The sequence below is a fragment of the Camelus ferus genome, chromosome 5 (genome assembly GCF_009834535.1).
Source record: "Camelus ferus isolate YT-003-E chromosome 5, BCGSAC_Cfer_1.0, whole genome shotgun sequence".
Taxonomy (NCBI): Eukaryota; Metazoa; Chordata; class Mammalia; order Artiodactyla; family Camelidae; genus Camelus; species Camelus ferus.
This window is the reverse complement of record NC_045700.1, coordinates 66,969,088-66,983,014: the sequence shown is the minus strand read 5'-3', so window position 1 is coordinate 66,983,014 and position 13,927 is coordinate 66,969,088. Positions and strand designations below refer to the sequence as shown.

Here is a 13,927-nt window from a genome sequence, read left to right as displayed (position 1 = left end):
TGGCAGAGACAATCCAGTACTCTGTGTTCACAATACCATTTCTCCCTGGGCACACAGGAAGCCTACATGTCACAGGATCCCTTGGAGTTGTCACCTCATCAGACTGAGTTCTGCCCAGTATAAGATAGACAGAAGTGATTAAGTCCCTTAAGAACATTGCCCGTGATCCTCCAGGTCTCTTTCCCTACCATGACTAACTTAAAGGCAGATATTTAAAATGGTATGTTACAACTTTTTTAAATTCAGATGCGTTAAGTAGAGCACAGGGTGCTGGATGGCAAGTCAAGGTTCAACAACAGACCACAAGCGAAATTGAAATAGAGAAGTTTATGACTCTCAGGTCCTGGAGGAAGTACAGGGCCCGCCCCAAGGGGCCACACAGGGAGGTCAAGGGAGAGAGGGAATGAGCGGGAGGACCTGGGGCCGTGTCTTTATTAGGGTGCATAGCTAGAGTGTGTTGGGGTTCCCAGGCGAGACTGGATTGGTCAATTCAAACTAAAAGAGCGAGGGTTTGGTGAGCATACGGCATAAGGAAGCTGGGAGGGGAGGGAGAATGTTGATCACAAGAAGACAAACCAGAAACTTACATGTGCCTGTGACTCCGCAGGCTGAGACCTAAGGCATGTGCTTGCGTGAAGGGGCTAGTGTCAGCTTCAGGCCCCTGCAGGCTGATTGGCTAGACAAAATGAATACAGAGGCAGGAACCCCACGGAGTAAGCTTAGCTCAACTCTCAACATGCTAGGAACACAAGATAGAAGGAGCATTTTTCCCTGAGTCCCTGCGTAGAGGAGCCCACCAAGGAAAGCCACTCAAATCACCCCAGACTGTGACATGAATGAGAAATAAAGTTGAATGAAGCCCCTTGAATGCACAGGTTTATCTGTTACTACGGTGGAGCCCAGCCTATCCTGACTAATACAGGATATACTGGGGCTCTGCTGAGAATTTCTGCGTGTCCTGGCGATACATTCCTTTTCCCTTCTTCTCTTCATAACTAGAAAAGAGAAGTTGAGTGCAATATTAGGACTTGAAATGGTGTGCTTACGTCTCAAGGAACGAACATGCTTAGCTGAGTGATGTTCTTGCTGTTTGCAATGAATTCATGAAACCCAGCTGGTGTAATAGCCTTGACAACATCTCTCAAGGCCACCTGTCCACTTTAAGACATCAGTTCTGGTGGTAGGGTTCAGCTGCCCAACCCCTCCACTTAACAGATCTAGAGAAACCACCAATTACTGCTCAACCACCCTGCCTGCAGCAGCCCTTGGGGTCAGAGGATGACATCCTGGAGGGCCATTTGCAATGATTATGTAATTAATATTATCATGATGTACAACTGCGTGTAATGGCTTTCATAGATGGAGACCTTTCTGTCCCAGGCTATTCTTCAAAGCAAGGTGGTCTCTCACTGTACCTGCCTGACATTCAGGAACATCCTTTTGGCAACATTGTTTCTAATATTTGTTGCATGTCTTTAAGTCTTTGAAACCCATGGGTCCTGGAAGTTTTTGAACTAAGTTTTGTGGCTCTACCTTCCCTTCACAGTCTTAAAACCATCGGTTTACACAAATGCTTGATCATGGCCATTGACTCCTCCCAAAGTCAACACTTAAATTTATTGACTGAGAAGGATGTATCTGACCGAAACTTCACCCAGCTCAATATTTGCCTAGACACAATAAATCTCAACACCGACCAGAACCGAAAGTCGATGGATATGTATTGTTACATACTTTCTTTTGACAAGAGTAATCAATTGGGTATGGATTTTGAAATAATTTTATTTTGATTGGAGCGTGGGATGAACTTGACAGGGCCGGCTGAAAATAAAGGGTGGAAAGTATGCTAGGAACAGTCGCCCCTTGTAATCGCATAGTTAAATGTGGCGCTGTGAGCAGCACTTACAGAAGAAAAAGGACCCTGTCGTCTATCAAGCAACCAGAAGGGCTGCTTTCTGTGAGATGATGTCATCATAATGGCAGAGTGTGTTAAGGCCTCTGCGAATCCCCACCGGGCATTGGTCCTGCATGAGAATCAATTACAGAGAAGATAAATGGTGCATTAGAAGTGTCTTCTGGCATATATTTCACTTCTGATATATGTTGTTCTGCTGAGCAACAAACGATTAAGATAAACCTCAAGGTCATGTTTGGACCAGAGAGATGTTTTTCATTAGCCGGGGAGTGACCATCCTGATAACAGAAACAGAAGCTTGCGGAATATTGTGAAACAGCCGCTTCCTCGGAGGCGGCCGGGGCAGCCGGCCTGGGCTGCCTGAGTCGGGCTGAAAGCCCCACAGGTTCACAGAAAGCCCGTCAGCAGCCAGACCCGGGGGAGTGGTATCTGTGCCATGATCCCCCGGCCACGGCCCCTCCGAGTCCGCGGGACAGTCACTGCTGTGAACCGTAGTTACACTTCGAGAAGGGACCCTGGGGACCACATCGCCCCAGCTCGGCTGTGTCAGCCACAAATCTAAAAACCAGCCGAGTTCCCCTCTTTCCTCCCTTCAGAGCCGATGGTCTGTGTTATCACTTGAGGTCCTTTCTTGGCCACATCTCTTGTTTCCCCTGAGACTTTTTGGTGATGCCACGTGTGAAAAGGAAGAGCGTGTTCATGCCTCCTTGGGGAAACCTCGGCGTCCGCCTCCCTGTCCCTGGGTCCTGGACCCACTACACTGGGATGTCTGTACCGCCTGTCACCGCCCCCCCCAGGGGGTGCAGCCCAGCCTGGCCTGTGTGCACTACAGCAATGTCGCCCGTCACTCAACCCAGTGCCAGCCGTAGGCTCTAATTTCAGGTTTCCTAATCCCAGGATTTTCCCATGTCCTCCCAGGACCTCACTGCAGCCTCAGAGGCCTGTGAAATGCACGTCTTTATTGTAGAATCGTAAGCATTTTTAGGGTACTCAGTTGCCTTCCCTGGGGTCATGCTGCATACTTTCATAAAGAGAAATCCACGTCTTTCCTCCAAGTCCTCCACGAGGGAGCTTCGCCAGTTACTCCAGTCGGGGGCGCCTTCTCCGACCTTCCATAGCTTGCTGTAGATACAGACAGCCCACCGCATCACCACCTGGCGATCTGTAATCCCCGGAGCCTGAATCAGTAAGTGCTACGAGAGAACATTTCCATCTTATTACCAGTTGTACGTATACACTCAACAAGTACTTCAGGAATAAATGAAAAAGTCTGAGGGCATTAAATGTCTATGCCCATATTTTTCTACCAGGGTCTATTACAGTTGGATTAAGAACTCTAGAGATTAGCTTCCGTTTTCCCCCAGGTCTCAGAGTATAAGCCATGGAGACTCAGCAAAACATAAGGACCACTTTAGGGGCCCAGAGTCTATCAGGCCAGTTCGCTGTTTCTGGAGGATGTGGAGTGTGAGTGTGGATTAACCAAACAGAAGGGAATTTGCCGTAAGTGTTACTGGTTCCAGGCTAATGAACACTACTTTTTTGCTTGTGAATTTTTGCCTTCTTTCCATTGAAAAGGTGGACCTGACTAGGAACAATGAAATCAGCAAGAAGGGTGAGACCAGTCTAAATCACAGGCACACTGGTACTCATATCCTGGCCCTGCATCCACACCAAGCTGCATTCAAGTCCTCTCTCCACCCACAAGCGCTCTGTCACCTCCTACACCACGTCGTGACCAGTCGATTACTTCCCTGCACATACTTTTACCCATGTTTAACCAGCTGATGTCCTAAAGTTAAGACTGGTTTTTTAAAACAGCTTTATTGAGTTATAATTGACATACAATATCGCACATATCTGACATGTACAACTTGGTAAGTTTTGACATATATATGTATCTCCATAAAACCATCACCACAATCAAGACAGGGAAGAAATGCATGGCTTCCCACAGTTTCCTCATGCCCCTCATTACCCTACCCTCCTCCCAGCTTCTTGACTTCTCAGGAAACCACTGATCTTCTTTCTGTTACTACAGATTAGTTTGCATTTTTTAGAGTTTTTTATAAATGGAATGACACAGTATGCAATCTTCCTGATCACATGGCTTCTTTCACTTAGCGTAATTGTTTTGAGCTCCATACATATTGCTGCATGTGTTAATAGTTTATTTTAAAATAAGGTTTTTAAAAACTAACCTGAAAGTTTGAGGGCATCCTAAAAATTGGGAAAGATTGGGTCCTTCAGATATATTGTGTCATAGACTGCCTAGACCTGTTCTAGAATTAGCAATCCTGGTATCAGCAGGAAACGCACAATAAGGAAAGACTCAGAACAGGAAAGGGGCAAAGAACAAATGGAGATAAATGGCTAAGGGACCAGAGAGAAGGAGCTGGAAATACCTCCTGAATCCCCGTCTGTCCCTAACTCTCTCCCCAGCAGTGCTTCCCCGCGATCCACTGTCATCACTCCATCCTAATCTCTCCCTGAAAGTATCTCCACTTCCTTCTTCTTCCAAATATCCCACCTCCACCATAAATAAAGCCTTTTGTTTTTTATCACCTACTTTTAGCTGAGCGAGAGAAAGAGTGAAATTACCTCCCACTCAAACATCTCACTGGAAACCCCACTGATTCTGTGTTTAGAATTTTGAATCTGCTGTGACTTGAGACAAATCTTTCCTTCTCAAATCCCCATGTAAGGATGCCAGAGCCTGGCTTTGCCTCCCCCCCTCCCCCACCGCCGCCCCTTGAAGACCTCAACCCAACTCGGGAACACCAACCATTGGTTAGAAAACACACTGATCTCAGTATGTTATCCAGGAAGCCAAGAATTGATGCCTTGTCAAGTGGCGGCTTCTTTTGAGCTTTAGTCTCTAGAATGAAATGCTGATAAAGGTGAACTTGTCTTCATCATAAGAACTTAGCTCTGGACACAGGCACCATGTCCACTTGCAGGCTGCTATTTTCCCAGCCTCAGTCTTTCCAGCCTAAAGCCGTTTTGTCTCACCCCCCCCCATTGCCTTTTGAAAGCCTTCAATGTGTAAACCCTCCCTCCTTGACTTCTGCGTGTCCAGGAACCTAAATCCCAGAAGACTGACTGCGATGAGATCTCCAACCTTCAACAAGCCGTGTGAGAGACACTGGGTTTGCTACGTGCTTTGTAAAAAGTCCACTTATCCTCTGTGCTTGTTCCAGGCCTGCTGGCATAACTTACCTATTTAATGGACATACTTTAATGCATTAAATGGCCCAGATTCCAAAGCTATGGTTGAAGGCAGAGCAAAATGATTCCCTTGTAGATAAAGAAGGCGCCACTCCAATTACTGCAAAGCCCGGCCACGAAGCGCCAGGCCCAGAGCAATACTTCATCCAGACTCATGGTGAGTGTCTGGTCGGTGCTTCACCCGACACTTTGCAAGTGGAAGACTCTTTTTCCCTCCCACTCCCTTAGGCATCCTGTGCCAAGAATTTGCTCATGCTCCTAGCAGGAGGTTTAATTACCTGGGACTTAACTGGTCATGCTGTAGCAGTGTAGAGCTGCAAATATTCCAGGGTGTCTTCAAGGACCCTTCGCCACCAGGTCCTGACCTGTCTTCCCTGCCTTAACTCCTACATCCCTCAAACTTTCCTTCCAGATGAAAACACCGGGGGCTTTTCTTCCCTTGGCTCCTTGTTTCACACTGTCTCCTTTACCTGGATTGTTTCCTTGGTCTTTGCCTACAGAAAAACTGTCCATCCTCAAAGTCTAGATCGGAGTGCCCCCTAGTCCCTGGTGTGTCCATAAATCCCACAGCCCAAAGTGACGTCTTTCCCTTTTCTTCTTAAAGCACTCAGTTCATTCCATAAATATGGACATTGTCAGAGTTTGCCTTGGTTGTAGCCGGTGTGGCCTCGATAGCCATCACCGTGTGGCTGGCGTGGGAGACGACCTTCGGGCCGGCACCGTGCTGTCACCCGGATGAATGCACTTACTCCTCAAAGAACTATTTAACTATTCCAAAGAAGTTATTTAACTTGTCTAAGATCACAGAGCTAATAAGTCATAGATTTGAACCTCAGGCAGTTTGACTCTTGCACTTAATTAAGGTTCTAGACTGTAAGCTCTGAAGGACAACTTTCCAGTCCTTACAGGATGCCTCCCCCTTTAGTAACAGTCACATACACACACCCCAACACACACACACACACACACACACACACACACACAATCTATCTTTTATTAACATTAATATTTTATTAGTAGTTTTTATTTATATTTCTATGTAAATAGACACAGATATATCTCACAAAAATAAAATAATGAATAGCCCTGGTATTAGTTTCCTGCGGCCACTGTAACAAATGGCCAAAACCTGGGTGGCTTAAAACAGCAGTTCTCTCACAGTTCTGGAGGCCAGAAGCCTGAAATCATTATCACTGAGCCAAAAGCGGGGAGTTGGCAGGGCTACACTCCCTCCGGAGGCTCTGGAAGGGAATCCATTCTTTGCCTCTTCCAGCTGCTGGCATTGCCTGTTCTGTGGCCACATCACTCCAATCCCTGCCCCCATGGTCGCATGGCTTCCTCACTTATATAAGGACACTTGTGACTGTGTTTAGGGCCCACCCAGATAATCCAGGGTAATGTCACCATCTCAAGATCCTTCGCTTAATCACATCAGCAAAGACCCTTTTTTTTTTCCAAACAAGGTGGAATTTATAGTTTCCAGAGATTAGAACCTGCTATCTTTGGGAGCCACTGTCTTTCCAACTACAACGCCCAACCTTGGTCCTTATTCCTAAGTCACAGGTGTCCGTTAGCAGCTGGTCTTACAAATGGACATGTTCCAAACTGAAATTAGACTTTGTAGGAAGCCCCTCCTCCATCCCTGAAATGCAGAGAAGCAGTCAAAACAACCAGAATTTCACAAAGGACTCGCTTTAGGAGACCCTGGGTTTCAACCGCAAAAAGTATATTCTTCAACAGAAAACAGAAACAGAGCTCATTCCCCTCAACAAACATATTGTAGGTCACATTTTTATGGCTGAATCAACAAAATGCTCTCCATAAACTACACTTTTGTGCAACACAAACTGTTTCAGAAACACTCCTGCTGCCAAGATGAGAAGTGGATGTGGCTCGTTCCTTACCCTGGTGTCTCTGAAAATTCTTTCCCACGTAGCCGAGGTTGCCTGCGCGAACAGCAGGGATAGTATGTCATCCCCGGGTGACCAGCCAGCTCCCCCTCTGTGAGGCGCCCGGGAACCTCAGAGCACAGAGCATGAAGCATGTCAGGGTTCCGTGGTAGAAACCACAGACAGCTGTTGTCAGAGGGTGTTACAGAATCTGAAATCACACATATTCGTGGCGCTCCCCCCCACCCCCAGTCTCTGACAACTTCGATGCGTGAGTCTTTGCTAACGAATCCTCCACTTGGGAAACAACTCGGCTGGAAGATGTTCAGACACGGACAATGCCCATTAGGCCTTGGGTCAATATGATTTTATGGTTTGTTTAAAAATGGTTAAATAGCTATTAAGCGTCCCTCTCTCCAGCCTGCAGCCCTGCCTTCCTGCCTGCGGATAAGTCACGCGGGCATTCGCCCCTCCCTCTAAAACTCTCGAACACATAAACACACTCTCTCTCTCTGGTTTCATTGCTCCATTGCGGAGAGGAAACATCATGATTTTTCCACCTCTGCTGAACGTTAAGAATTCGGTTGCAACCAGGAATGGGAGCCCCTGGGCCCCCAGGGACAGATTCTGTCCTTAGGAGCCACACAAGTGCTCTCTGCACAGAGATGCCTCCAAGGGGGTGGGTGATGGAGGGAGGAAGGCCTTTCTGATCCATTCTCTGTTTCAAACAGCTTGATAAAATTGACGGAATTAGAAAGCGTTCCTTTCCTGGTGATAGTTCAGCCTACTCTGTTTTATTTCTGCTGGGTTGGTGCTAGCTGGCCAGCCAGGCTGTTAACCACGTTTATTACTCACAGTCCAGGAAGTCTAAGTAAACACAGCCAGAGCCGCTGCCCACGGTCCCTCCGGACCCTCGGGCTCAGGCAGGAAGTCCCCTCCAAGAGCAGATTGCACTGGTTGCCGGCTGGATGGCCATTCTGATCAGGAGCCAGCCCCGGCTTCCCTTCCAATGTCACTCTTGAGGGATGCTCAGCAGCCGTGAAACCTCTCCTGGGACACTGTCATCCAACTGTTACACAGAACACGGATTTGCCTGACAAGCCTGAAACAACACAGTGTGTTTCTCCCAAATCCTTTATCTATGCATCCCAAGAAGGTTTTGGTTAGGATAGAGCTATATGTTATACCACGTGGCATGTTGGCAATTCTCTCCTCCTGTAACGTGTGACTTAGAATAACAGTCTGTGAGGACCCGGAGTTAACACAATACCCAGATTCCGTCTTAGCAGGAACAAGAGAGAAAGCAGAGATTTTCACAGCCCACGCCATTACAACTCACAAATTCAGAGGTGCGAAATGTTTACCTCTTGATTGGCAGAACAAATCTTTACTAGCTAAAAGAATAAAGGTGATGCTCTCAGTTTAAAAGAATGATCTGAAATTCAGAATTCTACTCACTAACATTAATTTCTTCACTCCCTGGAACTGGAGAACACGGAGGGTTTCATCCTCCTCTGGGAGAACATGAGACTATTTAGATCCTTCCTGGTCGCAGCTGAGTCATTGTGGAAATAAAGATCCTTCCATTTCACCCAAAGCAGAAGATGCTGAGGCTTACCCTGCATGTGTCTTCCTGCAGAGGCTCACAGGAAAGAGGAGAAGAGAGAGACATTGGCAAGTGACAGAAGGAGTCGGGAGAAGGAAAGATCCAAAGTCTCAAGGAAGCTGCTGACAGAACACATTGGCCTTTGCTAGCTAATCCTCCTCACCGTGAATGCTTGCATGTGTCTACAGAGAACACACCCTTCTCAGTCCAGGAGGCAGACTGAGCCTTCTATAAGCCATCTAGTGGTTTTTTAAAAAGTGTAGAAAAGGAAGATCTGAGCTTCTCCCCACCCCCTCAAAAACACCCTCCCCCAGGATGTCCGATGATCCTCTGTCCAGTTTATTTCTGTGCATTGAGAATGGCTTTCTCCCGGGCATTCTCTTAAAATACTCACTCCTCCTAGGAGAGGTCATATGTCAAATCCTTTTCTCATTAATATGCATGACTCTTTCAAGTTCTTCAGCTAAGGAGAAATCAAGATTTTAGGCCACGAAGTGGAGTGAAGGCAACAAGAAATGGAGGTCAAGGCAGGATCTCCGCTGGCCTGTGTGGACACTCTACTCAAATTTGGACAGGTGCTCAGGACCCAGTCCGGTGAGCCAGGCTGGGAGAGTAGAAGGCACCTCTGTGGTGGGGGCATCCCCCTTCCTCCTGGCAGACCCAGCCCCACAACGGGGCACACAGCTTGGGGGTCCACTCCCATTTTTCCCTTCAGCCTGGCCTCTTTGTGGGGTACGCAGACTCTACGGTCATGCCCAGCGGCTCTGGCAAGGAAACAGAACCTCAGCTCCACTTAGGGACCAGCCCTGAAAAAAAACTTCCATCAAAAGACAAAAGAGAAAAAGATCTTTGGGCCTATGGACATTCCCTATGCTTATCACGATCTGAATTCACACTCCTAGGAAGTTTCCTTCATTTTCGCTGAGTACCCCAGATGTCTTCTGTCCTCTAATGGCTGAGATGCTGGGGTTTGCACTCAAATATCCCCTATGCCTTTTCTCTCTCTGAACCCAGAATCTCCCATCTCGCCCATCCCCGTCCCCTAGCTTTTTCCTTGTTCCCTCCCACCCCAACCCCTGACATAAATAAGGACCAGGATGGTAGATGGGTTTACAGTATTTGCTGAGTTGCTGTTAAAGAAATAACTGATGAGCTTAGACTGTTCTAGACCTAAAGAAGACTGTCTGCCTACATCTTCAAACTCTGGCAATCCCGAGAGTCTAGCCACTTCTATAAATCTTAACACTTACTTCTATGCAGCAAAGGCAGAATCAAATATGTCTAGCTCTCTTGCCCAGCAATACACAGGCAGAAAGTGGAGTAGCTGGGATTCCAACCAGGGAGTCTGACTCCAGAGCCCCGGGTTTCGTGTCCGCCATGACGGCACAGCCTCCCAGAGAGGGGGCAGTGAAGCTGGGAGGTCCTGGGAATCCTCCTCCAAGGTCAGATTCTGACTTTGGCCTCTGATCTCTTGCTCTGTACCCCAGCACCCTGTCCTCCAAATGGAGATCGTGCCAGAGAGCCAACAGACAGGGTCAAGGTAATAAGCCCCTGGATCCAGTAAAGCAGCCCCTGCCGTTCAACCAGGACCAAATGTTACTGAACAAGTAGGCTTAATGGGCAGCGAGGACGGCCACAGGCTCCCTTTGGCTTGGGCTTCACACTTCATGGCCAAAAAGATAAGCCTTCCGGCTAAGGAGGACAAAGGTAAGCAGCTTACTGGGTCGCCTTGCTAAACACAATGACTGCAGACTGGGAGAACGGACAAGCAGGGCTTTATACTTTCTCCATTGTCAGTAGGGACTACCGAGTAAACATCTTCTGTTGATCAAAACAATAGAAATTAAACCTCAAATCATCATTACTGTACTCGGATATGTTGTTCCTGTGTAAAAAATACTTGGAAAATTCTTACAGGTTTAAAGAAATTTCTCTCAATTTTCAGCTAAATTTCTAAATAAGGAGTCAGATCACTGGAATGATCAATTTATTTCCCTTCTAAGTCATGGTCTCATGTTTGATGTTTCTCTTGCACATCATTAAATCAGTCTCCCCAAATTTATATTATATTGTCTAAATAGTTGTAAAAGTTTTATTTTCAAATATATTAAGTGCACGCTTTAACATTTTTTTTTTTCATAATCTTGGAGCTAAAGATTTAGCTCCAATTTGTGGGAAAATGTTTCCCACATAACCTATTTGGAAAATAAAGTTTGAAAAACCAAATCTTATATATCAAAACAATGACCAAGGCCAGAAAAAATCTAGTATCACTTCACACAGTCCCCGCCACCTAGTATGAACTCTACAAATGTTAGATTTCAATATTATCCAGTCCCTGAGAATGCATTACACACACACCTGCACCCTTATTCTACACTCCCTCCCCCTCAAAAAAAGATAAGTAAAGAGGTTAGCGTATGACCAGGTAACAGGTGCAATGAAAAACTAAAATATCCTGGGCTGAAGGAATGAGATGTAGTTTAACGCCCCCCTGCCCCGCAGGGAAGGGGCTCAGTCCCCGCCCCTTGCATGCCTTATTAATGATGACGACCGTTTAATCACGTCCCCCGGTAGTGGGGGAAACATCTTGTTCCCATTCGTTAGGTCACAATAACTTTTTTGTTCACCCAAAGTGTTTGGGATAAGGTTCAGCGCATAGTGTCACTGACAACACTGCTAATTGAAATCCCATCTGAAGCACTGCACCGACATAGTGGAGGCCAGCTGAAGAGTTCCACGCCTCTCCTGACATCTTCTTCCTGCTCCCGTCCTGAGCTCTTGTCCACTAGCAAGCTCATTTGCTGAAGGATCTAGACCACTCATCAATCGAGTGCCACAGTGAGCCAAGATTTGCAGGGGAAAATTAAATGCCTGCTGAATGAACGCATACAGGTATGCATGAATGAGTGGGTGAAGGGGTGAGGGGATGAACAGATAAGGAATGGAGAGCCACAGAGTTGGATTCCCTGATGCCAAAGAAAGTTGGAATGAGGACACTCAAGTGTTCATCTTTCTTGTTAAACACAGCCATGACTTGGTCGACACTTATTAAGTCCTCAACAATTAGCTAATGAATTGTACGATTAAACTAACCAATCTTACTTCCTGACCTCAGAAAAGGTCAAACGATGCAGTGACCCAACTCCACAGCCAGGTAGAAAGCCCCAAGAGCTTTCTCTCAGATGTCCTTGAACAGGAGGGTCCCCCAGTGCCCTCTGCACTTCAGGCTTGGGGGTCATTCGGATTCCTTCTTCCCCACCCTGTGAATGGACATTGCACACCCACCTTCCAAACCAAATGCTTCTGCCAAGCCTTCGTAGAGGGTCCTTCTGCTCACCCAGCTTCCCTCTCTGCTCAAAGAAACACCCAATAACCCCACGCTCCGACCTCCCAGCACCACTGCAATTCATTGACGTTGACAACAAATCACACCCTTGAAAATGAAGAGTCTCTAAGCAGATGCCAAAGAGAAATGAACATGAAAAAGCTTTCTACAAATCACAGGAAATCACAATTCTCTTAAAGAGGGTTTGTCTGTGCCCGCTCTGTCCCTGGGTGCGACAGTGCATCATTTAATACCTCTGTCTTGGGATACAACCTAAGTAAGCCAGTCGTTTTGCACTCAGCCAAATTTCAGCAGACTTCGAAATGTTGATCGTGTCTGGAAACGGCACTAGTTTAGTTATTTTTTAGCACCTTGGCCTGTCATAAAAACATCCTGTCAAATCCCAGTATTTCTCCTCTCCTCGCATGATAACTTCCAAATGTATTATTGCTGAGAAACTCCATTCTCTCTGCCAACAAGTCCCCAGAGGGACGCTCTAACAGAAGAAAAGAAGGTTTTACAGTCACTTCGTGAGAGAGAGCCACTCATCCACCAGACCTAATCAAGTTTCCCAAGACATGGCCCGTCGCTGACACCCAGAGCTACACTCTTTGTACGTGAGCTTTTTTCTCTTCCTTTCCTTTAAAAAGATATGGCAAAAACCTATGCTTTTCCTTCCACAGCAAAACATAATGGGCAAAAATGAGAGATGACTTTTGTGGGCGCGTTAATAGAGAAGCTAGTCTGTAAGTAAAAAGACTGACGGGGACCAGAGGACTCACTGACAGGTCAGCCAGATAATGCGCTGACGCAGGAGGAACTGTGCACTGAAAAAAGCAGGGCTGAGTGTGGACTGCGGGCCGCTGCTGATCTGACAGCTGCTCTTTTGGCCCCTTGAAAGAGCATTAGCATGGGATGGGGAATAGGGAATGGGGTGACCCCAGGCCCAGCCCCAATCAATGCCGCCCCTTCTCCTCCATGAATCAAGAGATATCTATCGAAGTGAAGACCTTTCAGAGGCCTGCCTTTGCAAACCATGACCTTGATAGTTTGATGAACAGTTCAGTCAACATATCTACCAGCCACTTGGCAGCAAACCCTGAGAGGCACAGGAGAGGATGATCTTGCCTTCCCAGAGCTTACATTCCTGGGAAAGGGGCCCGACGTCCGCTTTAGCTCTGCGCATGCGTCCCTTGTGTGGACGTGTGAATCTGCAGCTTGCAAGTCGGTTCATCCCACAGCCCTTCAGACAGAAACTCCTGTGAGCTGGCGGGCTTGCCCACCGGCTACCAGCATCCCTAATGGGGCTCTAGGGACATCTAGGATCTGCCAATGCCTTCTAAATTAACCAAGAAATATTACCTGTGGGGTTGTTTAAAAATTTTGTATTTCATTACAGCTTAAAACTTCTGAGCACCCGCCCGATTTTTCAGTGAGAGCAGTGAAGACTTCCCGGTGAGCGTGTATGTAAATAACTCAGGTCAACGTGCTCAAGGAGGGCTCAGAGCGAAACGGGGAGCTCACCCAAGTGTGTGCAACCAGTGACCACAAGTGGAGTGCTCTAAATCAATACAAATTTATTATCTTACAGTTCTGGAGGTCAGAAGTCTGAAATGGGTCTCACTGAGCTGTATCCCTTTCTGGAGGCTCTGGGGAGAATCCCTTTCCTTGCCTTTTCCAGCTCCTGGAGGCTGCCTGCCTTCCGTGGCTCCTGGCCCCTTCCTCAGTCTTCAAAGCCAGCATCACAGCATTTTCCAAGCCCTCTCTTACCCTGACCTTCAGCCTCTCTCTTCCTTTGTGATGACCTTGGGCCTGCCTGGAAAATCAAGGATAATCTCTCTATTGTAAGGTCAGCTGTGATTAGCAACCTTAATTCCCTGTTCTCATGTATGTAGCATAATATGCTCACAGGTTCAAGGGATTGGCTTTTATTTTGGGGTGGGGTAATTAGGTTGTTTATTTAT

General features: G+C 47.0%; 1 long non-coding RNA gene across 1 annotated transcript; it reads right to left on the bottom strand.

Annotated features, from left to right (window-relative positions):
* Nucleotides 1-397: 397 nt before the first annotated feature.
* LOC116663874 lies at nucleotides 398-7,278 on the bottom strand. The gene is made up of 3 exons (XR_004320237.1): nucleotides 7,045-7,278; nucleotides 2,938-3,108; nucleotides 398-995 (listed from the first exon to the last, which is right to left on the bottom strand). It is a non-coding gene; the product is annotated as an uncharacterized LOC116663874 (long non-coding RNA).
* Nucleotides 7,279-13,927: the final 6,649 nt, after the last annotated feature.